This window comes from Electrona antarctica, assembly GCF_951216825.1.
Source record: "Electrona antarctica genome assembly, chromosome: 21".
Taxonomy (NCBI): domain Eukaryota; kingdom Metazoa; phylum Chordata; class Actinopteri; order Myctophiformes; family Myctophidae; genus Electrona; species Electrona antarctica.
In genome coordinates this window covers 32,897,749-32,920,970 of record NC_136802.1, presented here as the reverse complement: position 1 = coordinate 32,920,970, position 23,222 = coordinate 32,897,749, and positions in this window count along the sequence as shown.

The following is a 23,222-nucleotide window of genomic DNA, read 5'->3' as shown; positions in this document are numbered from 1 at the left end:
TTTACATTCATTTTTTTGACAAAAAAAATATTATTATTTTTTATTTTTTGCAAAGACGTCCACAGACGTCTTGGGCACACAGTGTGCTTTAGTAGACGGCCACTCAAGCAGACCGCTTTCACAGTGTATCTTTTTATTATTATTATTTTTTTCCCCAGCCTTGGAAGATACAACAACATTGTTTGTTATCATTACCGGCAGTTATGTCCTGACATTTCCGCTTCATTATAGATCATATACAGCATTAGACGCAATCAAAGAGGGAACAGAGAGAGAGAGTTTGATAAATTGCAGTGTTATTAAGTCTGAGTGCTAAGTAAATACTGTATGCCTACTTCCTTGAGGTTCATGTCGGCGCAGCACGGATGCTCGCGCCAACTCAGCGTGTAGAGTATAGCAGCTCACAAAAGGATGGGATTCTGTCAGGGACGCTTATCCATCTGCCTCACAATCAACCTTTTCATCATCACCCAAATCCCTGGCTCCAATGATTTCCTTCCCTCCGCTTTGTGTTTTTGCTTCAATCGCTTGGCAAATAAGCACTTTGACAAAGGAACCTGCGTCATCACGTCTGAATGTTTAGATATCCGTCGCCTCCAACAACACGTGTACGCATGTCGGCGTCCAAATTGACAACTGCCAGGTTACTGTGTGTGTGTGTGTGTGTGTGTGTGTGTGTGTGTGTGTGTGTGTGTGTGTGTGTGTGTGTGTGTGTGTGTGTGTGTGTGTGTGTGTGTGTGTGTGTGTGTGTGTGCGCGTGTGCGTGTGCGTGTGCGTGTGCGTGTGCGCGTGCGCGTGCGTGCGTGCGTGTGCGTGCGTGCGTGCGCAAATCTATCACAAATTACATTTTAATTCATACACTTATTATTGCAACCGTTTCATCGCTTTCAACATTGCACGGCTATTTTGGGCCACTGTTGTCTAAAATGTTCATAACCCCAAGAAAATGCATGCGTTGAGCTTGTAGATTCATTATCTTCCCTATTTTAGGGACTCAATGGTATATGGAAAAGTGTGGCAACCTCTGCTTTGGAACAGCGGGGTTCCCATGACAAAACACAAACTCTCCCGTTCTCTCAAAGTACGCCGGAGTTGTTTTCTGCACAGCCTCTTGGCATTGACTGGGAGTGCCCGTGTTCTGCTGCTTAATCAGCATTCCAAGCACATTGGCACCGGCGGTGGACTTCATAGCTTGCCCACACGTCGTCCGCTCCGCTAATGATCACAAAACATCATCTGATACAACAGATGGATCTGGAGACGCGGCTGCCAGTCGAGTTCCATTCATTAGCCCCAGTTTTATCTTTTTCACTTAGTTCACTGTTTTGCTCTCACTTCATGTTTATGGAAGTTTCGTCTGAGCGGGGGACTTTGGGATTCATTAGTTATTCATTCATTAGTGTACCTTTATTGAGGGAGCAAGTTTTTTTGGAAATGTATAATAGAATGTTTTTTGTTATCATAAATGGCCATCGTTTTTGTGACTGTAAAAAAATACTGTAAAATTGGCGGTGGCTCAGGGGTAGAGTGCCTGGATGGTAACCGTAAGGTTGCCAGTTCGAACCCGGGCTCTCCCAGAGTTATTGTCGAAGTGTCCTTGAGCAAGACACTGAACCCCTAATTGCTCCCGATGTGCTAGTTGGTGCCTTGCATGGTTTCCGCTGCCATCAGTGTGTGAATGTGTGTATAAATGGGTGAATGTAATGCAAAATCTCTGTAAAGCGCCTTGGATAAAGGCGCTATATAAATGCACCATTTACCATACTGCTTTTAGTATTCTACCTCATCTAAAGCTTAGATTTCTGTTGGTTATAGGCTTCTTCAGTCGTTTTAACCAACATTAACTATACTCTGAAACATACATGCAGGGTGTTAACGGGTTAATGGTATTGGACTTTTCCTAACCATTTAGGAATAAAATGGTGGTGGATGCGTGTGCCTTCACGTGCACACGCACACCCACACTGCTTTATAATGAGAAACGGATGCACAGTGTGTGTTCCTTCATACGAGAAACCTCCGTATGGAGAGAGGCGTCCCATTTTATGCTGCCCACCTTTTCATACCGTATAAGGCTACATGTGGCCAGGTATATGTGCACATGTAAGTGGCCAATTAAACGCCCAATTCCATTTTGTCATGGACAGAATGAGATTTGCTGCACATGCTGTCAACTTTGAGCAGCGCTGGGACTTTTTCCCTGTCTGTCTCATGCCCGCGCGCGCCATTGCTGTTCATCACGTCCTTCTGCAGAGAACAGTCCCACGGCACTCAACACTCCAAATGCTGAAACGGCGGTTGAATAAATCCAGTTGGTTGTCTAGTACTTTGGGTGTGCAATCTCTTCTCTTCCTTCTGGTACGATGCATCTAGAAATCTACACCTCAAATTGCATAGCCTATATACCGTCGCTTTAAGGCAGAAACCTTGTATCACCATATTTCAACTTTTGTAAATGTATGTTCTACTTCGCCATACAGAGTCACAAATAGCCGATCTAGTCTACAAGCTCACAACGTGTTGCCATGTGTACTGCTTGCTATTTTTGCAAACTAGTGCGCAGCCCCAATGTATGAAGATCTCTGTATAGGCCTATATCCTTCTCCCTTTTATGGAGATCCATGGTTTGTTTATGGTTATGTCCGACTCCCATACGAGTCACAGTGACGTTATCGAGTCATTAACACCATGGAGGCCCGGAGCGGAGATCTCCGTCAAGTTCAAGGTCATGGTCAAGTGCCCAAGCCGGAGATTGATAAATAGGACTGATATTGATATTAATTATATCAAAACCGATCGCTTCGCTCCACAGCCTAGGAGCGCTTGTTGCCCAATCCGATCAAGTGTCAAACAGTGACACGTCATCGAAAATGTTCCCTGCATGTTTAGCTGACGAAAACGAAAATCTTAAAACGATCATAACTCCCGATCTAAATCACCCAGTCTAATTCTGAAAAAAGATCCTGTGTTTGACGGCCTTCCGCGGTCCAGTCGCTAGTCGCGATAGATTTATTCTTACCTCCCGTTGTTGTCGATCGACTCTAGAGTGGTGTGGCTATTGTTAGCTGCTACACAGACATGCACAGCAACTTCCGGTGCGCTGGTAAAAGTGGTCCGGGCGCTATAAATGATGGGCACATGGATGGAATGGATTAAATAGTTCCGGGCTACTAAGGTGTTAACGAGTCATGGTTGCGGCGTTCCGGTTGAGTGTGTCCGTGTGTCACTACGAGGTTTCCAGCAGTCGGTGTTTTTTGCTGTCAACAAGAAAAGCACTCTTCTCAATGAGCCATATGTTTACCTAAACATGCAACATTTGGATTGATGTTCACACATCTTAAGGCAATGTAGCAGCAATTACATTTGGAGATACGTAAATGTTTGTGCCGCACATAATTCTTGCAGGAAAGCATACATTTGTCACATTATAGCGATGCCGTGAACTTACACTGAATTTGAAAACAAACAAGTGACTTCCCAATCACTGCTGTAATTGTTCATACAGAAAGGAGGGGGGGGAAAAGCCCTTACACAGCAGACACATCCAGGGTGCTGATTGGACAAATTGGACCCCTCAAGGGTTACATTAACGCATTTTGGGCGGGAACCCCTTTTGGTGTTTTAAACATTGTTATAATTTAGCTATTGAAAAATAGCAGATCTACAAGCTCATAGCGCGCCACCAAGTGGCGCGCTACGAGCTTGTAGGTCTGCTATTTTTGAAAAATCGTGAAAATGTGCCTCAAATTTGGAATATATTTTTTCAGAACAAACTCAAATATTTGCTTCTGGGGAGGTCCCTGGAACAACATATTTTTAGATGGGGTTCAGCGGCCTCTTACATAAATGTTTTTGAAACACGGGTATTTCAGGATTTAGAAGACATTTTTTAAATTTGTCGTCAGGCCAAAATGGGTTAACATTCCAGATTTTGGCTGTGCATATAGCCCGAGTGTGATACTGTACTGCATATAGCGCTGACTTCAAGCTTCCTTCCTGATAACACACGGAACAACACAGACAAGCGCACATTAACCTCGGCTCCCCCCAGAGGTACAATATTAAATTAAACATTAGCCAAGTTGTCCATGAAACTTTCAAATGGCTTCCTGTGGATGCCATCTCAGCTGAGATATCTGTTCATGTGAGAGAAATAGAATGAGGAGAGGGGGAAAAAACACTGCCTCAACAGAACAGTTTCCCTCCTATCTCGTGTCTCGTTATGACTGGTCCTATCAATCCATTCATTTGGAGATATAATTAAAAAGTTGCCAAAATAACAGTGTGTTCAAATCTGCAGGCCAGAGCCATTAAACCAACCAATCTCTCTCTCTCTCTCTCTCTCTCTCTCTCTCTCTCTCTCTCTCTCTCTCTCTCTCTCTCTCTCTCGCTCTCTCTCTCTCTCTCTCTCTCTACTGCAGTGGTGCAGCTGCCAAAGCGAGGTGACACTCCAAAATGGCCAGCTGTTATCAGTGCACGCCATACCAGTTGGTCTCAATGCTTTAGAGAATTTGTTTAATAAGATTCCCCCCCCCACCCCCTAAACCCGCCACTTCCTTCCCCCTTTCCTTTCCCAGTGCCAAATTCTGGCAGGCTTTTGGGGGACCAGGAGGACCCGGGAATGTAAGTGCCGTCTCCAATGAAAAGGTTGAAAATCCTTCAGTCTAATGAGCTGTCAACTTTGGCAGGTTTGTGAGTAAAGAGTCGTCGCTTGTTACAGTAGTCATACGAAGATTTGAGATGGACGTGCGTGCGTGCGTGCGTGCGCGTGTGTGTGTGTGTGTGTGTGTGTTATGATTTATATTGTGCGTGCCTGTGTATATACTGTATTTGTGCTTGAAAGATTCCGAGGACCTGAAGTACCTTGAATTGGACCCACGTAAAACAACACTGTACTAGGTACTAGGTAGGGCGGCGGTGGCTCAGGGGTAGAGTGGCTGGATGGTAACCGCAAGGTTGCCTGTTCGAACCCGGGCTCCCCCAGAGTTAGTGTCGAAGTGTCCTTGAGCAAGACACTGAACCCCAAATTGCTCCCGATGTGCTGGCTAGTGCCTTGCATGGTTTCTGCCGCCATCGGTGTATGAATGTGTGTGTGAATGGGTGAATTGATGCACAATCTATGTAACAACACATATTTAACTATACAACATATCAAAACGTACATCTAAGTTATTACAGTATGTGTGCAGTTTGTAAACACACCCATACAATCACAAGACGGTGTATTAAGGCAACATTTTTGTTGATGGATATATACTTTAATTGTGTTGCCACTTTTGGGTTTAGCTGGTTGTTTGGTGTTTGTATCAACCCGGACAGGGGAGGGTGTCGCACCGTGGGACTGTTTAAAAGTGACACTTCCCGTTGTTTACAGTATATACAACACTGATGAAGGCCGTTGGCCGAGACGCGTTTGTTGTGTTGCTGCTTGGCAGCATACCCTTCCTATTTAAAGATGAAACGATAAAGTGCCTATTCCGTGAGTGCTGGTATTCTCCTTCTTCTAAAGAATGAGATTGAGACAAGTTTGGAGTCGTGCGTGCTTCCTTCTTTTCGATTGCATTAAACTTACTTACTTATGCTCTTCGCCCCCAATGGGGCATAAGGCATCGATAATGTTCCTCCACCTATCACGGTCTTTGGCAACCAGTTGCGCCGTGCCCCATGAGAGACCCATCTCCAGCAGTTCAGCCTCTACCGTTCTGCACCAGGTGATCTTAGGTCGGCCTCGTTTCCTTTTCCCTGGGGGTGTCCATCTGAGGGCCACTTTGGGGATCCGCTCTGGGGGCATTCGGAGTACGTGTCCAAGCCATTTTAGACGATGGTGCTTAACTTCTGTGGTGACGTCTCGGCAGCCAGTCTTTATGTAGAGGTCTTTGTTGGAGATTTTGTTGGGCCAGAATATACGGCAGATCTTCCTCGGGCAGCCATTGTGGAAGGAGCTGACCTTGCTCATGTCGCACTTGGTTATACGCCAGCACTCAGACCCGTACGGTAGCACCGGCTTGACCAGGGTAACATTTTCGTAGTTTCCGTAACAAATTTCTTTTTAAAGGGTGGGGTTGTTAGCCCAACGCCTAACCCTAAGAAGGGGGTTTTGGGTATCTTTTCGTCTGGCCACTATCCATCTGCCTGTCCGCCATGGTTAGACCTGCCAGGAGCTTTGAAACTCCGGACGGCATAGCCTTCAGGGTCATTGTGACACACAAACCTTCCTACCACGATAAGGTAGACACCCTCAGGAAGGGATTGCATTAAAACACCTATCTATCTATCCATCTATCCATCTATACATACTGTAGATAAGGGTCAGATTAATCCATTTAGATCTGAGGACGCAACTGTAGCTTTTAGTAACTTTAACCAGTATTTTTTCTGTTGAAGAATATTTAAAAAAAATCGTGAAAATGTCTGCAACTCTTTGAATATAGTGTATATTATTTCACAGGAAACGCTTTTTAACTCTTATCCTTGCTTAGGGGGCTCTCTGGAACAACATATTTTGAGATGGGGTCTGCGGCCAAATATATATCATTCTGGGGGTTGTTGACCAGTGCACCACTGATACGTTTCTCAGAAAACTGTCAAACTGTCTGTGAGCAGTGCACCACTGATAAAGAAACATAGGTTTTTAGAAAACGCTTAGGATTTAGAAGACATTCGTAGAATCTGTGACTCTTTTTGATACAGAGACAGTCATGGCAGCAAGACTAACTGTTCAGGAGAGGAGAAAAACTGTTTTTTTGTTTTGTTTTTTTATGCTGACTCTTCACATACTAGAGCATGTCTGAAGTCAATGTCAGAGCTGAAATCGTCATGTAAATATGTAATAAATGTTTAAACATGTAGCTTATAGGTGTAATGTTGGAGTCCACGGAAGTGAACCTTTCAAGCCTGTTTTCTCAACTCGCTGTATTCTGCAAGACATTACTCTATAAGCCATATCTCCAAAACTGGTGGGTCAAACTGAACAACCAATATGTCAATTTGAAGCTATGATTCCTTGCTTTCATGACATGAACAAAAAACAGATAAATCAATGACTTAGCCTCGGTCTGTTCTCAGGTCCATTTTGGGCAGGAACCCCTTTTGGTGTTTTAAAGCATTATGTTAGCAGATCTACAAGCTCATAGCGCGGCACCGAGTGCCGCGCTATGAGCTTGTAGGTCTGCTATTGAAAAATCGTGAAAAAAAGGGGGGCAAATCTTTGAATATATATATTCTTTCAGAGCGAACATTTTTAACTCAAATCTTTGCTTCTGGAAGTTCCCTGGGGCCTCGAACAACATATTTTCAGATAGGGGTTGGCAGCCAATTACATATGATATTAGGGGTCCTTGAAATGAAATGGTTTGAGGACCACTGACATACACAAACTGTCATGTTTTAGAAGACATTTGTAGAATCGAACTTGTAGGTCTAAATGGTTTAATGGGTGAAATGTAAGGAAACGCTCCTATATCCCTGCTGTAAGCCTCTATACACACATTAATGTCCTTATCGCCATGGAGACGGGCGCTCGCACCACTTTAACCCATTCAGGCCTGACGTCGGGAAAAAAAAAAAAAAAGTTTTCTAAATCATGACAATTTTCTGAAAGATTTGAGGCACATTTTAATGGTTTTTCAAAAGTAGCAGACCTACAAGCTCATAGCGCGGCACTCGGTGCCACGCTATGAGCTTGTAGATCTGCTTTTTTTGAATAGCTAAATTATAACATAATGTATGTAACCACCAAAAGGGGTTCCCGCCCAAAATGGGATAAGCCGGCCACATCAAATGGCTCCTTAGCAAGATTTGGGACAGTGCCGAAATCGAGTTGACCCGATCACTGGCAGTTCAGAACCAATGAAACATCAGGACAACTCTCTCCCACACACACACACGTGCGTGCACGCACACACACACACGCACGCACACGCACACCCATGCACGCGCACACATGCCCGCGCGCCGTCAAGGCTGGCTAATTAAAGATGTCCATCAACAGGGCTGCTCCTGCCAGCGTGTCCGCTGTTCCAGGCTGTGGTGGCTGAGTGGCATCCAGAGTGTTCTTCTGCCTTTATTATATTCCAAAAGACACACGGCTAAAGTGTAATTAGGAGTGTAAGCTCTACTAGGCAACAATCGTATCGGCTCAGACTCACAAAAGTGATTGGCTAAGGATTTCCGTTTGCTCATATCGAGCTTTAATTACTTTCGGGAAAGAACATGGGCACAAATGCACAAATCTTGACTGCAAATCCCCTTTACATGAGTACAACACTCCCTGCTATAGTCACCCTCAAGCTAAAGTGGGCTCGTGATATCCGAAGCAAATCCAATGCGCTAAAAGCATGGCCAGGATAAAAAAGAAAAAACATGATATAAACGCATAATCTTCCCTGCCCAGATGTGGATGCGAGTCAGGAAATCCTTGGAAATAAACCAATTTCACCTGAACACTTGGCGAATGATGGCTGCATGCTTAACTTGCATTTCTTTCCAAGGACGTTGCACATTCCTGGAATTAGTCATCCTGACCAGCAGAGGGCAGACGTTCGCTAGTGTTCAGTTTCTGCTCCAAGACCATGGCTCCCATTGGTCCAGGGCAGCGATGAGCAAGAACCCAACATGCTGCATCTGTAGCCAAATTCCAATACCCCAAATCTCGGCCACTCGCTCACTCACACTCGGTCACTCACACTCGCTCACTCACACTCGGTCACTCACACTCGGTCACTCACACTCGGTCACTCACACTCGCTCACTCACACTTGCTCATTCACACTCGCTCATTCACACTCGGTCACTCACACTCGCTCACTCACACTCGGTCACTCACACTCGCTCACTCACACTCGGTCACTCACACTCGGTCACTCACACTCGGTCACTCACACTCGCTCACTCACACTCGCTCACTCACACTCGCTCACTCACACTCTGTCACTCACACTCGCTCACTCACACTCGCTTACTCACACTCGCTCACTCCAGCATGGTGGTGTTACGGTGAAATTGGTGACCAGCTGAAATATGTGGCAATCGTGTAGACAATCACATAACGTCAGTGTCGGAGTGTAAATCGTTGCAGTTTGTTTATTAGAAGAGTTCAATCTAGCTGTATTTCAGGCCACGTATATTTAAAGACCTCCAAGTTTTGTGATCGTCCACAAGATGGTCACATATTTCGACAGGTCACCAATTTCACCATAATTTGCCATGCTGGAGTGAGCGAGTGTGAGTGAGTGATTGGCAGAGACTTTTGGTATTGGAATTTGGCTTTCGAGTGCGGTGAAATTAGGGCTGAGCACTTAACCAAAAATATGTATAAACTAATAACTGACTGAATCTTTCTCGTGTAGGTTAAAGGAGAATTCCATGCTAGAAGGCTTTCTTACCTTTCTTAGTAGTTGTTACGTCCCCACCAAAGAGGTCCAGGTGTTTTTTGTGCAAAAACTCCTTATTGGCTATTTCTCCTACCATAAGCCCTCAATGAATTGCATTGAATTGAATGGGAATTGATTGGGGCTATGGGGTGTTGTGCTAATTCGCTTATTTCCATCGAAATAAGTAGTAAAGTGTGCCGCTTGGGATATTATTTACATTATGAAGAGAGGATATATACAAAAAAATAATAATTTTGAGCGATGGAAATAAGCGAATTAGCACAACACCCCATAGCCCCATTCAATCCCCATTCAATGCAATTCATTTAGGGCTTATGGTAGGGGAAATAGCCAATAAGGAGCTTTTACACAAAATAACACCTGGACATCCTTGGTGGGGACGTAACAACTACAAATAAAGGTAAGAAAGCCTTCTAGCATGGAATTCTCCTTTAACTATGGGGGGAGAGCATAGTGACGTGTTCGGTATGATTTTGGCTTATTTGGGTGCCATCTTGCTACCTACATGTAGGCTAGTAGGATGCTAGGCTACTTGGCTGCCAGTCTGTAGTTCGTAAATTTGCTTGTCAGTGACGCTGGTGTGTATTCTGTCACTGCAGTACACCATCTTCCATCTCTCTACTGTCTTTGACTTGTCAACTCTTCTACTCTATGGCTCTGGATCGACGGCGGTATTATTATTATTCGTCGTTAGAAAATGTGTGTTCTGGTCTGATAGCCGCCTCCCCTCCCCTCACGTCAAAACAGTTCTTAATGTTTACATCTTACTTGACGAGAAGACATGTGTGGACATATCCTTATGGAACCAGGCAGAGGGGAAAAACACCACGAGAGTGACGAGTGATCAGTCAAACATGTGGTCTCTCCGCAGTAAATAAATAATCTGTCTGTATGCGATCTGACCATTATTATTATTATTATTACACTGTCATCCTCGTTTGAGGACGGGTAGATCTATAGCAGATCTAGAGCAGAGCATACATGTGTTTGGGAATGTTGCTGAAGGTTATGTTATTTTGTCAGCTGACACCCAAATCAAAGAAACCATACAGAGTGTATTTAATTATTTGATATCTCCGTCAGTCAACGCACTGCAAGGCTACAATGGAAGCATAATTCTGACGGCCCGCGGTGGAATGGACAAGTTAGGGTATAAACCAGGGGTCCTCAATAGGTGGACCGCGGTCCACGACCAGACCGCGACCGGACCCTGGGCAAAAACAAACGTGACAAAATAAAAGTGTTATTTGTGCCTCAACACAATACCTCTCATTTGCTGTGAATTTTTGGAGGGGAATATTTGTGAAACATTTTATTTCCATACTCTGCACCCCAGTATTGGTTGGTTGGGAGGGGATCCATTTCTTATAAGCTTGCCTTGATGTGACTCTACTAAACAGGCATAGAGCCCTGCTCTCCGATGGCCGCTGCGTGGCCCGCGCCGCGCTCATGGGACCGGACCTTAGTCTTTTTCAAAAATTATTAGTGGACCTTCAGCATTTCTAGTTGAGGACCCCTGGTATAAACTAACAGGGCAGACCCATTACTGTTGTGGATCAAGGTTATGTTCTTTTGTCATCTGACACCCAAACCATACAGTGTTTATTTAATTATTTTATATCTACAATGGTATATGTCTCCACAGTGAGGCTGGAAAATGTAGCCTCGCAGCCTACTACTATAGCCTATACTAGCCTACTGGTAGGCAGGAAAATGTAGCCTCGCAGCCTACTACTATAGCCTATACTAGCCTACTGGTAGGCAGGGAAATGTAGCCTCGCAGCCTACTACTATAGCCTATACTAGCCTACTGGTAGGCAGGGAAATGTAGCCTCGCAGCCTACTACTATAGCCTATACTAGCCTACTGGTAGGCAGGGAAATGGCAATCAGAATAACCCGTTCTGAGTGAAACTCCTCCCTATGCACTGGCCCAGTAGGCTTGCGACGCCACGCGTCTGTGGCGCAGTGCGATCCGAGTGAAGCACGCACACGCATGCACACACACACACACACACACACACACACACACACAAACGTTTATTTTGAACGAAGGCAGACAGTGAATTATCTTTGCCCACTGACCCTGAGTTGTCCGCTGCCATTCTTTCCGTGCTGGGCAGGTTGTGTTGTTGTTGTTGTTTCTCCGTGAATATTGTGTGTCCGCTGTCCGTGTATATAGTTTTAAAGGTGGAGTGTCGTGATTTTTGTATTTTATCCAGTTTTTCATGTGTTTATGAGGTTACATACATTAGTCGTGGTGTGACTTGGCCAACTGAACTGTGCACGAAGTGTGCCCTCACAACTTCTTCACTTCTCAATTGTAATAATATAATGATTTGCAAACCATTTTCGGAAACGTATCCCCTGTGGCCAAAATTCTATATCGGGTATTCAAATACAGCAGATCTACAAGCGCACAGCGTGCCACTTTGTGACGCGCTGTGGGCTTGCATAATAGCTGCTGTTTTTGAAATAATATTGAAACAAATATGAAAAATGCTTGGAAAATGTCACAATTAACCTTTGTACGACCCCTTGATAATTCCAATTATCCTAGGCTGTTATGCCCATAGACATATATACATAGACGCCCTTTCCGGCTCTGAGGCGCGTGTCACCAATTGAAGGCGGAATCATTAGCGGAAGCAAGGCGGAAGCTTGTCAAGCCTTCCGCGTGCGTAACATAAGTCCCGGAAAAGACGCGCTGTGATTGGCCAGTAGTCACTGGAGGAGTCGCATGAGTGACGTCACTTGGGCAGCGACGCAGTCGCCTTCAGCAAATGCCTTCAGCACTTCTAAATAAGAAATCTGCGGAGAACTGTTGCTTTGTGTTCACTCTTTAATGTTTTCTGTTAGTAATCTAATCCCCCTGGCTCTGATGTTGTATTGTTAATAACTTTGTTGTTTGTGTTTGTTTGTTTGTCTTGTTTTGTATTGTAATGTATATTGTCATGACTGTTGTAAAGATTTGTTAAAAAAAAAAAAAGCCTTCAGCACTGCACTTCCGCCTTCATTGGGATACACGTCGCTCCAATGAACTGCAGCGGCAAATGAGGCATCTATTTCTTATAATATCTATGGTTATGCCACTATGGCTGTGTTGTCCCACTTGTTCCCTGTGGGTCCACAACCTATGACAACGTGCATGAGGTTGGTCTCATATAGTTGACGGGGACAGCGAGTGGCAGGGGCGATACGCTGCACTGCTGCACACCAAAGAACTGGCCTGTCATTACATTTACATTACAGTCATTTAGCAGACGCTTTTATCCAAAGCGACTTACAATAAGTGTATTCAACATAGGTAGGGAACAAAAACTACTAATCACCAGAAGTCTTTAGTGCATTTTCTGCAAAAACAAGCAACCAAGAGTATACCTAGCGCTAAGGTAAAAGTGCAATATATCAGCTACCTATTTCCTTAACCGGATGAGACAAAATAGCTAAATCAAATGAGCATGAGCTAAAACAATTAAGTGTATCGACTAAACAAGATCCAATAAACAATACAACAATAGAAAACAAACGTTCGTACAACTAGTTAACAACAAGTAGGTCAGGCAGAGAGGAAGGGTAGTGTTTCCTGAAGAGGTGGGTTTTCAACCTGCGGCGAAATATGGGCAGTGACTCTGCTGTCCTAACATCAGTGGGGAGTTCATTCCACCACTGTGGGGCCAGAACAGAAAAGAGTCGTGACCGTGTGGATCGGCCAGAAGGACCCTTGAGTGACGAGGCAATCAGTCGCCCCGAGGTGGCAGACCGAAGTGGTCGGGCAGGGGTGTAGGCATCGACCATAGCCCGGAGATAGGAAGGAGCTGTTCCTTTCACTGCCCTATAGGCTAACACCAGGGTTTTGAACTGGATGCGGGCCGCTACGGGGAGCCAGTGTAGAGAACGGAGAAGGATGGTTGTGTGGGAGAACTTGGGGCGGTTGAACACCAGACGAGCCGCAGCTTTCTGAACAAGCTCCAGAGGTCTGATGGCAGATGCCGGAGCACCAGCAAGGAGGGAGTTGCAGTAGTCCAGGCGGGAGATGACGAGAGCCTGGATGAGCACCTGGGCTGCCTTCTCCGTGAGGAAGGGGCGAATCCTCCTGATGTTGTAGAGGAGGAATCTGCAGGACCTTGTCACTGATGCGATGTTTGCCGAGAACGTCAGTTGATCGTCCAGGGTCACACCCAGATTTTTCGCAGTCCGAGTTGAGGTCACCACAGCATTATCAATGGTGATGGCCATGTCTCGGTGCGGACAGCCCTTCCCCGGGAGGAACATCAGCTCGGTCTTGTCCAGGTTGAGCTTCAGGTGGTTTGTCGACATCCACGCCGAGATGTCAGCCAGACAAGCAGCAATGCGTGCCTCCACTTGGGTATCAGAGGGGGGGAATGAGAGGATCAGCTGGGTGTCATCGGCATAGCAGTGGTAGGAAAAGCCATGGGAGTGGATGACAGCACCCAGAGATGTAGTGTAGAGAGAGAAAAGAAGAGGACCCAGAACCGAGCCTTGGGGAACCCCAGTTGTGAGCCTGTGTGGTTCTGACACAGACCCTCTCAGCATCACCTGGTAGGAGCGACCCGTCAGGTAGGATGCAAACAGGGAGAGTGCAGAGCCTGAGACACCCATCCCCTCGAGGGTGGAGAGGAGGATCTGATGGTTCACCGTGTCGAACGCTGCAGACAGGTCCAGGAGTATCAGGACGGAGGAGAGAGAGTTCGCTCTAGCGGCATGGAGCGACTCCGTCACTGCCAGCAGGGCAGTCTCTGTCGAGTGACCCACTTTGAAACCAGACTGGTTGGAGTCCAGGAGGTTGTTCTGGTGGAGATAGGAGGACAGTTGTTTAAAGACAGCACGTTCGAGAGTTTTAGATAGGAAGGATAGAAGGGAAACCGGTCTGTAGTTCTTGATCTCAGAGGGGTCAAGTGTCGGTTTCTTCAGGAGGGGGGTGACTCTGGCAGTCTTGAAAGTAGAGGGAAAGTAGCCAGATGTCAGAGAGGTGTTAATAAGGTGGGTTAAGAAGGGAAGAAGTTCAGGTGCAATAGACTGCAACAGAGTGGATGGGACCGGGTCCAGAGAGCATGAGGTGGGGCGACTAGAGGTAACAAGGAGAAGGACCTCGTTAGGGGAGAGGGGAGAGAAGTGGGATAGAGAGGGGATGGGGGGGGGAAGAGGAGTAGATGAAGGTAGAGAGGGGGGGGTGGCAGGCAGACGGGTGTGGGCAGTGCGCAGGGCACCAGCCGGGGGAGGAGGGAAGGAGGATCGGATATCGTTCACCTTCTTGTCAAAGAAGTTGGCGAAATCGTCAGGGAGGAGGGACGAGGAGGGAGGAGGGGGTGGTGGTTGTAGGAGAGAGGAGAAAGTTTCAAAGAGTTTTTTAGGGTTGGAAGCAGAAGCCTGAATTTTAGTGCAGAAAAAAGCAGCTTTAGCAGCTGATAGAGAGGAGGAAAAAGTAGAAATGAGAGATTGGAAGGTGAGAAGGTCCTCCGGGAGGTTGCCCTTTCTCCATTTGCGCTCAGCCGCTCTCAGGCTCCGTCTCTCAGTCCGCACTGAGTCCGACAACCAGGGGGCAGGTGGAGTTTGGCGTGCAGGCCTGGTGGTGAGGGGACAGAGATGGTCGAGAGAAGAGGATAGAGTAGAGAAAAGAAGATCTGTGGCGGTATCAGGGGATAGAAGAGCAAAGGATTCAGGGGCAGGGAGAGCAGAGAGAACAGAAGAGGAAAGATCAGTGGAGGAAAGTGAGCGAAGATTGTGACGTGAGGAAAGCATGTGGGTAGGGAGGGGCTGTGAGGGGGGAGAGGAGAGAGAGAGAGAGAGTAGGACATGAAGTAGTGATCAGAGAGTTTCTTACCCTTTTCACTGGAAAGAGGAGTGACAGACAGGTTAGCAATAGAGCAGCCTCTGGTGAAGATCAGGTCCAGTTGGTTGCCCGCCTCATGGGTAGGAGGAGATGGGGAAAGAACTAGGTCAAAGGCGGCGAGAAACGAAAGTAGTGGGTCTAGCTGCTTCTCAGTCGGGAGGTTGAAGTCACCCAGAAGGATGAATCCAGAGCCATCGACAGGGAAGTGGGAGACTAGATGGTCCAGCTCCTCCAGGAAGCCACCAGCAGGGCCCGGTGGGCGATAAACAGCTGCAATGGTGAGCTTGACTGGATGAGAAACAGTGACCACATGAAATTCAAATGAGGTAGGAGAGAATAGTGACAGTGAAACAGGAGAGTATTTCCATTTTCTGGAAATGAGCAGACCAACCCCACCACCTGTCCGCACGGCTCTGGGAGTGTGAGAGAAAGAGTACACATTTGACAGAGCCGCGGGCGTAGCAGTGTTTTCTGGTCTGATCCAGGTCTCAGTCAGAGCAAGGAAGTTAAGGGAGAGCAAGGAGGCGTAGGCTGAGATGAAAGCAGATTTGCCTTCCACCACAGCCGAGTGGCAATTCCAAAGCCCTCCCGTTACCACTTGCTCGACGTGAGTTGAAAGAGTAGGATAGATGAGATTAGTTGTGTCGCGACATCTGGGTGTAACCCAGTGTTTGTGCGACCGCCAGGAAGAAGAGAGGACAGGAATAGGAAGAAAACACATTGTAGATCACTAAACATATACTACAATACACTACTATATATGTCACTAATCAATGCTACAGCTTATCGTTCAGTGACGAAGTCGGACTTTGACAAAGTCGCCTGTCGCCTTTGTTCGCCTGGCCTTCGTTTGCTGGCCGCCGCTTAACAGCTGACGCTTTCACCTGGTGGTATAAGGCCAATCCAACTGATTGCTAATCGTCTGCCAGGAGTGCTGGCTAAACCACTCACTTCACACTTCACAAGTGGCCTATACTACTTATCAAGTGGCCTATTACAGGGTGAAACTAATTAAACTAGTCTACTAGCCTACTGTTTGAACACAAACAATACAACTATAAACTACTGACTACCACACAAGCTAATAATATAATACTAATACAAAAGTACTTAGAGTAACACTAACAGCAGTTTGCTAAAATACAGAATAATGCTACTTACTCAACTAGACAGGTCAGGAGCTCTGTTCACTTCAAATGTTGGTTATACACTGTCACCACTATAGCCTGATTAACAGCAGCTGACTGCATCAGATTCATCACCCCTTCCCTAGCACTCTGTCAGGTCACTGCCTGGCACAGAAGACATAACTAATGCAGCACGCACGCAAAGTGTGTGTGTGTGTGTGCGTGTGCGTGTGCGTGTGCGTGCGTGCATGTACAGTATGTCCCTTCAAATTATTAGACAAATCATGATCACTTGGCTCTCACAAGTACAGTAATAAAAGTGTACACGCACGCACACCACCCCCCCGCGCGTATTAATGCAGCACGCACGCACGCACGCAAAATATACGTGTGCGTGTGTGTGTCTGTGTGTGTGTGCGTGCATATGTGTGTGTGTGTGCGTGCATGTACAGTATGTCCCTTCAAATTATTAGACAAATCATGATCACTTGGCCTTCACAAGTATAGTAATAAAAGTGTACACGCACGCACCTCCCTCCCCCGCGTGCGCGCACACACACACACACACACATACACACACACACACACACCACACACGTGCCCCTATCCACATGTATCCACTCAACATGTGCACACAAACATGCAACATGAGCATGTCGTGTATTCATTAAGACGTTGCACAAACATGCATGCATGAGGCTATCATGTAGGCCTATTAATTAAAAACCTCCATTCATGCATGCATGCATATTTCATGTATTAACACACTTAGGCCTGACGTCGAAATAAAAAAAACGTTGGCTCTGAAAGAATATATACATATTCAAAGATTTGTGCCGCATTTTTACGATTTTTCAAAAATAGCAGACCTACAAGTTCATAGCGCGCCACTCGGTGGCGCGCTATGAGCTTGTAGATCTGCTATTTTTCAATAGCTAAAGTATAACAGAATGCTTGAAATACCAAAAGTGGTTCCCGCCCAGAATGTGTTAACACACACGTCAACAACGTGAGAGCTTCTATTTTGGCTCACAACACCACGCATCGCATCTGTCTGTCTCTTTCATAGTTGTTTGTTAGCGTCTATTATTAAAGCTTATATACACACCCTTCCAGGAAGTGTTTTCCCTTTTTTTTCTTTTTTTTTTGGCATTATTTTTGTTAGAGCTTTCCTTGATGTTAGATGTGATTTAATTGGGGCCTGATATTGTCTCAGCCTTTCTTTGTTTTTTTTGTTTCTTTGTTTCTTTGTTTCTTTGTTTGCTTCCCTTTTAGGTGTGGGCAAAACAAACGATTCAGTGATAGACCTATATCGCGATTTTGAATGTCACAATATCAATATTGAATCGCCAAGTTCAGAATCGATTTTTTTCCCCCCGATATTTATGTATTTATTTATTTTGAATGCCAGAAAGACTGACTGACCTCATCTGGCTGCATTGAAGTGATTGAACTTTTCATGCTCGATATCGTTTAGAATTGCTTTAAAATGTTCTAGTATAATACAAGCAAAGTAACTTGAGAGGAAAATCGCAATAAATCGCGATATCGAATTGAAGCGCAATATATTTAAGAATTGCAGTATAAATCGAATCGGCACCCTAGTATCGATATCGAATCGAATTGGGACGTAAGTGAATCGTCCCACCCCTATCACTGAAAGAATGTATGTATTTGGGGAGGGGGTTTTGGGGGCTTCAATGAAAGACACAAATTAACACCCCAATCGCCCAGGACGAAATGCACCGTCCTTTCTATTAGTAACACTGCGCAAAAAGCATGGAATACGGATGTGTATATTACAGGAAATTCCCGTTAAACTTTCCAACAAACTCCGGTAAACTCCCGAATTGTACCATCACACCTGTATATTACTGTATATCACTGTATATGCCTTCTAAACTTGAGGTTTACGGGCAAATCTAGTGCCCATAATTACCCGTTAACTCCTCTTGTTACGCAGTGTAACACCCAGCGCCCAGGACGAAGTTGTATCCAAAAGACGAAGTTTATTGATATGAAAAAAGTCGGTAAAAGTGCTCCGTTGCTATAAATTGCTTGCGGGCGCTATGATTCAATGGATTAAATAACCCTGGGCAATCGGAGTGTTAAGGGTCAAACAAACACTGCTTGATCAATGGCGATTAAACGGGATTCATACTTTGTCTTGCGTCAGAGAATGGCCTCAGAGCTTGTACCTGCAGATGTGCTCTCCTCTGCCGTTCTCTGAGCACAACAACATCCATTGTGCGTCAGAGCATAATTTAGGCTTAACATCGTAAGTGTGTGCACGGTGTGTGTGTGTGTGTGTGTGTGTCTGTATGCGTGCGTGAGTGCATGCGTGCGCGCACGTGTGTGTACTCAGCAATTGTGTCTCAAAGGGACTTTCCTCAGAGGATCAAAACATATGACAAATGCAAATTGCAGGAGCCCACGCTTGGTGTTGATGTAACAGAGCGGCACGCACGCACGCACGCACGCACGCACGCACGCACGCACGCACGCACGCTATGGGGTGAATTTAATGCCATTATTATCTGCGTAGTTTTACAACCTGCGTCGTAATTACACTTCACCATAGAATCTCATACGTACGTACTTTTACAGAAACGTACGTCTTTAGAAGGACCTACGTGTTATTTGTCCCATTGTAATCCAATTCACACGTAATTTACAGTTCCTAAAATTACGAATAAAAAATCACGACTAATGAATTCACAAGTACGTAGGTACGTTTCATCCATTACGCCCATCCATTTCTTACTACTAGGTACGTTTCATCCATTACGCCCATCCATTTCTGATATTACGCCCATCATTAAAGTCACGTATCACTCATTACGACCATCTCAATATAGGCAGTAATCTACCATGGGAAGAAGACGTACGTAAATGGACCAATCAGGGAATGGGGGCGGAGCCTCCGGTTGTTAAGGGAACCGGCACCCCATCTCTGAGGAGGACACCCGCCCTGGTCCCCGGCCCTATCTCGGCCGTCCCTGGTCCGTTTCGGACGGGGGGAATCTCGTTGGAACCGGGCCGCCGTCCCGGACGCGCTCCCGTTGGTCTCGTGCCCAGGTGGGGGTCCGCGGGGGGTCCGCGGGGCATCTCGGCCGTCCCTGGGCCGTTTCGCACGGGGGGAATCTCGTTCGAACCGGGCCGCCGTCCCGGACGCGCTCCCGGGGGTCTCGCGGTGCCCAGGTGGGGGTCCGCGGGGGTCCGCGGCGGAAAGGGGCCTACGCGAGGCCCCGTAGATCTGCTGTTTTCTGGGGTTGGAAAACTCAACCAGGGCCTGGGAACCAGGCACCTGCTCTCCGCCGGTCCCCTGGGGTCCCCTCGTATGGCGCCGCACGGTGGCCACGGCGGGTACTGCGACGGAGGCGGGGTCTGAGCCCTGGGTACTCACAGGCCCAGGCACAGACACCATCTGGGGGGAACTTCTGACCGAGGCCTCGGCCTGGTCGTGGAGACTGCTCTCCAGGGGTCCCTTGGGGTCCCCTCGTATGGCGACGCCCGGTGGCCACGGCGGGTACTGCGACGGAGGGGGGTCTGAGCCCTGGGTGTTCACAGGCCCAGGCACAGACACCATCTGGGGGGAACTGCTGACCGAGGCCTCGGCCTGGTCGTGGAGCCGTGGAGCCCTCGTATGGCGACGCCCGGTGGCCACGGGGGGGTACTGCACACTGGGTGTTTGATCCCAGGCACAGACACTCGTATGGGGTGAATTTAATGCCATTATTATCTGCGTCCCGTTGGCGGGCGGTCCCTCTGACCGCGGGACCCCACCTCTTAAGGCCCAGGAGGGGTGCTTAAAGGTGGGTACTCGGGGACGGGCGGAGCGCCTGGTTCCCCGGGCCTGTCTGCTAAATCGCACTAAGTATAGAGGAGTCCCAGGGGTGGGCGGTTCTTTCGGCCGCGGGACCCCACCACTTAAGGCCCAGGAGGGGTGCTTAAAGGTGGGTACTCGGGGACCCACGGAGCGCGGGTCCCCCTGGAAGTGCTCCACGGAGTTCGTTGGTAGTGCATGGCCGGGTGTGGGCGCCCTCCCCCGGGCAGAGGTCCCCAGGGTGTAGCCCCTGGTCCCTGTGTTGGGTGTTGGGTGCCTGTGCCTGAGTGGTGGTGTGGCTCCAGGCGTGGGAACAGGGGCCAGGTCCAGCCTCGAGTGTCTGTGCCTGGGATCAAACACCCAGTGTGCAGTACCCCCCCGTGGCCACCGGGCGTCGCCATACGAGGGCTCCACGGCTCCACGACCAGGCCGAGGCCTCGGTCAGCAGTTCCCCCCAGATGGTGTCTGTGCCTGGGCCTGTGAGCACCCAGGGCTCAGACCCCCCCTCCGTCGCAGTACCCGCCGTGGCCACCGTGCGGCGCCATACGAGGGGACCCCAGGGGACCGGCGGAGAGCAGGTGCCTGGTTCCCAGGCCCTGGTTGAGAGTTTTCCAACCCCAGAAAACAGCAGATCTACGGGGCCTCGCGTAGGCCCCTTTCCGCCGCGGACCCCCGCGGACCCCCACCTGGGCACCGCGAGACCCCCGGGAGCGCGTCCGGGACGGCGGCCCGGTTCGAACGAGATTCCCCCCGTGCGAAACGGCCCAGGGACGGCCGAGATGCCCCGCGGACCCCCCGCGGACCCCCACCTGGGCACGAGACCAACGGGAACGCGTCCGGGACGGCGGCCCGGTTCCAACGAGATTCCCCCCGTCCGAAACGGACCAGGGACGGCCGAGATAGGGCCGGGGACCAGGGCGGGTGTCCTCCTCAGAGATGGGGTGCCGGTTCCCTTAACAACCGGAGGCTCCGCCCCAATTCCCTGATTGGTCCATTTACGTACGTCTTCTTCCCATGGTAGATTACTGCCAAAATGACTCCTATATTGAGATGGTCGTAATGAGTGATACGTGACTTTAATGATGGGCGTAATATCAGAAATGGATGGGCGTAATGGATGAAACGTACCTAGTAGTAAGAAATGGATGGGCGTAATGGATGAAACGTACCTACGTACTTATGAATTAATTAGTCGTGATTTTTTATTCGTAATTTTAGGAACTGTAAATTACGTGTGAATTGGATTACAATGGGACAAATAACACGTAGGTCCTTCTAAAGACGTACGTTTCTGTAAAAGTACGTACGTATGAGATTCTATGGTGAAGTGTAATTACGACGCAGGTTGTAAAACTACGCAGTTAATAATGGCATTAAATTCACCCCATAGCACGCACACACACACACACACACACACACACACACACACACACACACACACACACACACACACGGGGCAGAGTGGATAATAATGAGCAGTATTTGCCAAAAAGACGATTCGACATAAATTCTTCACATATATAATCTGAATCGCATTTATGCCATCTGTGAGGTTTGTGCGAGGAATGTTCAAATGGCATCTGGTGCTGTGACACACCCAATAAAAGCAAATCAAGCCATTTCTCTATTTTATTCATTTTACTTGTTATACCACAGAATAAGGTGTTAGGAAAAAGGTAAATGATACACAAGATGAGTCACATGAATATACTGAGAACGCAGTCGAACCCAGTGGTTCTTGTTTTGTTTGAGTGGAGTGATGGGAGTGAAACAGCCTACCTCTACTTTGTAGCGACTCTCGCTCGATTAAGATAAGATGACTAACTCTTTGTTGTTGGCAGAGCACTGTAGCCTTTCCATTTAGCTTAGTGGCTAACATAGCTTTAGTCAAAACCGCTGCCAAGAGACACAAGCTAAAGTCATACAAGCCTCAAACAAGCAGAGTGAATCTCATTATTAATCACATGAACATCTCTATTTTGAGCATGTGTTAGTATTAAATAGTGTGATGATCAGGGACGTGCACACATAGACATCGAAGGGGGCTTCAGCCCCTGCCCTTTTACCCGACTGTAAAACAACTGCCCTTTCCATACCACGAATGCAGCATTTACTATGGTGAAAGAAATGCAAATGCCCTCCTCTCCTCTCCTTTCCATGCCGGAATTGCTTTTTTTCCGAAGTCTCCTGAACTTGAACAGTATTCTGCGTTGAACAAATTTATTTAGAAATCTGTCGTATACACCTCATCTCTATAGCTAAAGAGTGCTGGATTGCACCCCGAAAAATTGCTGATCTACAAGCTCTCAACGCGTCACGCTGCGACGCGTTGTGAGCTTGTAGATCTGCCATTTTTTGTCAAAGTGCCCTCTTGCAGGATTTTAGCCCCTGCCCCACTCTCTGCACGCCCCTGGTGATGACGACTATCACAGTTATGGTGATGATATGGTATTGTGGGTTTTTGGTATTATTACATCCCTAACTTAGAAACCGCCACTGCTTGGAACAACAAGGTGCCGGACGATTAACGGCAAAGCACCATTAACGCACCCGTCACCCAAACCACCAAACCAAACTTTATAGCCACATTCTGGGGGCAAAATATTCTGCGAAAATGCACACAACCTGTGTATCTTCACATTGTGAGCTTGTACAGTAGAACGGCTATTTTAGGCGGAGGTTTTTGCTGCAAGGAGAAAAAAAGGAGGCGTTCCAAGTATAGATAGACCCATCTTGGTTGTCGTCTCTGTCAGGTGGAAACCTCATGTGTTCAAAACTGTTGAAGGATTTTGGTGTTTCAAGCGTTATGTTATACTTTAGCTATTGAAAAATAGCAGATCTACGAGCTTGTAGGTCTGCTATTTTTGAAAAATCGTAAAAATGTGGCGCAAATCTTTGAATATATATTCTTTCCAAGTGAATGTTTTTAACTCAGGTCTAAATGGATTAAAATATGGAGATAAGAGGTTTCTACCCGACAGCGACGATATACTGAATAATCAAACAAACAAACAAACAAAAAAA